The sequence below is a fragment of the Petaurus breviceps genome, unplaced genomic scaffold (genome assembly GCF_028583685.1).
Source record: "Petaurus breviceps papuanus isolate PSGF00001 unplaced genomic scaffold, PetGlider_PUasm1.0 90919, whole genome shotgun sequence".
In the NCBI taxonomy this organism is placed as follows: domain Eukaryota; kingdom Metazoa; phylum Chordata; class Mammalia; order Diprotodontia; family Petauridae; genus Petaurus; species Petaurus breviceps.
The window spans coordinates 34,774,728-34,776,449 of NW_027187378.1; the positions used below are offsets into that span (position 1 = coordinate 34,774,728).

Below are 1,722 nucleotides of genomic sequence, written 5' to 3' on the forward strand. Positions count from 1 at the left end.
ATTTATTTTTATTTTTCTCCTCTAGATCCTAAACCTGTCTCTTGATGTCATACTTTTATGGCTTTTGATAATTGAGAACTGTAAATTAAAGGGCAGAATGAAAGCAACTAGTCAACGTTTAGGACACAGAGTAGAATTGAAGAGACTGACCTGATTTTAAATGCCTAATGAATGAGTCAAAGCTCAGAAAGGTCCTGTTTCAGCTGCTACCCTTAACAAAACTTAGATATCAGGCTTTAACATTTGCAAAGTGCTTTGTAAATATTATCTTATTTGATCCTCACAACTACCCATCAAAGCAGGTGCCATCACCCCCATTTTACAAGAGAGGAAACTGAGGCTGAGAGACTTTAAGCGACTTGTTTAGGATCACAAAGTTAACCTCTGGAGCAGGATTTGAACTGTTTCCCTGACTACCAAGTCCAGAAGTCGATCCATTGCACCATTGTCCCTAACTTTCATGGAGGTTTGGAATGCATGAAGGACTACCACAGATATAAATAAGTGTCTTAGGTACAGAAAAATAGTAAGTAACCACATCAGAGAGTCCTAAAGGATTGACTGTCAGAGGACACCATTAATTTGCTAGTTTTAGAAGTAAGGGAAAGGTTCCTTGCTTTTTTCAGACCAAAAGCATTGAGGTTGCAGCATTGGGGTCAGTGGTGATTCAAAGCCAGATACCTAAGGGCTCTTCAGAGCAGAGGCAACTGTTGCCTGCGCCAGCAGTTTGTGACTTTTCAAGAGGCAGGGGTGGGGCTGCAGAGCTCCAAGTCATCTGGGTGTGTGTGACCCGTCTGGGGAGACGCACGCAGGGAGCGGGGTTTACTCTTTCAGTTTTTTGAGTTTAATAACATTGATCCTGCCAAACTCTGCGGCCTGCCGCTGCCGGTCCCTTCCTCCCCTCTCCCAGAGTCGCTGTTCCTCGGTCAGCCGGAACTGAAAGGCCGTTTGGATAGACCCCGCGCAGGTGAGTTCGGGTTTACAAGTGGGGTTGGGGGTGGGGAGAATTGGCGGGGACTGGGAAGTCGGAGAGAGGAGAGAGTGGAACCCGTGGGGGAAGTGAAGTAATCGGGGGTAGGCTTCCATGGGGTGGCAGGCAAGGGAGCGTTCTTGGGACCGAGACTAAAAGTTCTGTGCTTGTGGCTGGGGGAGGGGGAATGAAGTCGGAAGAAAAGGTTGCCCTGGACTTGAGGCTGAGGAAAGGAAGCGGGCTTAGCTTCCTGCCTTTGGCAGAGATCCGGGTAGGAACTGGTGAGGCGAGGTGAGGTGAGAAGGGTAGTGTGGATGGGAGAAGGCTGGGTCTAGGGCTAGCCCCACTCTCCTCCTCCTCTTCCGCACTTCCATCCTGGGTTCCATCCTCTTGCTCCCTGCCCCCAGGCGCTAGCGTTTGGACTAGCTCTGGTGTGTGGTGAAGACTGGGGGCGGGATGTGGCTGGCGGACAGGTGTCCGATGTCTGATATTTGGTGTCTGGTGTCCGCCGCCGCAGGCAGGCAGGCTTTGTGAGCAACAGGTCCTGATGAACTGGGGGAGGAGGGGGCGGGGAGTGGTGGTTAGCGCCTGCCAGAGGTGGAGTGGAAACAAGGAGAAAAGGGTTGGAAGGGACTTCTGAAGCATTCTGGGGATCCAGCCTACAAGGGTGACTCTGGTGTACCAACTCTGGGTCAGTGCTTGTGCGTGTGTGTGTGTGTGTGTGTGTGTGTGTGTGTGTGTGTGTGTGTGTG

General features: G+C 50.8%; 1 protein-coding gene across 5 annotated transcripts in view; it reads left to right on the forward strand.

The window, feature by feature from the left end:
* Positions 1-729: 729 nt before the first annotated feature.
* The window catches only part of SH2D4A (SH2 domain containing 4A), a 118,365-nt gene continuing 117,372 nt past the window's right edge, over positions 730-1,722 (forward strand). For 4 of the 5 annotated variants that reach the window (XM_069075764.1, XM_069075763.1, XM_069075762.1 and 1 more), the window contains exon 1: positions 730-967. The gene's annotated coding sequence lies outside the window, so the exon portion shown is untranslated. Of the gene's footprint in view, positions 968-1,090; positions 1,262-1,722 lie in introns of those variants that run through there. The other variant, XM_069075765.1, reaches the window with a different exon arrangement.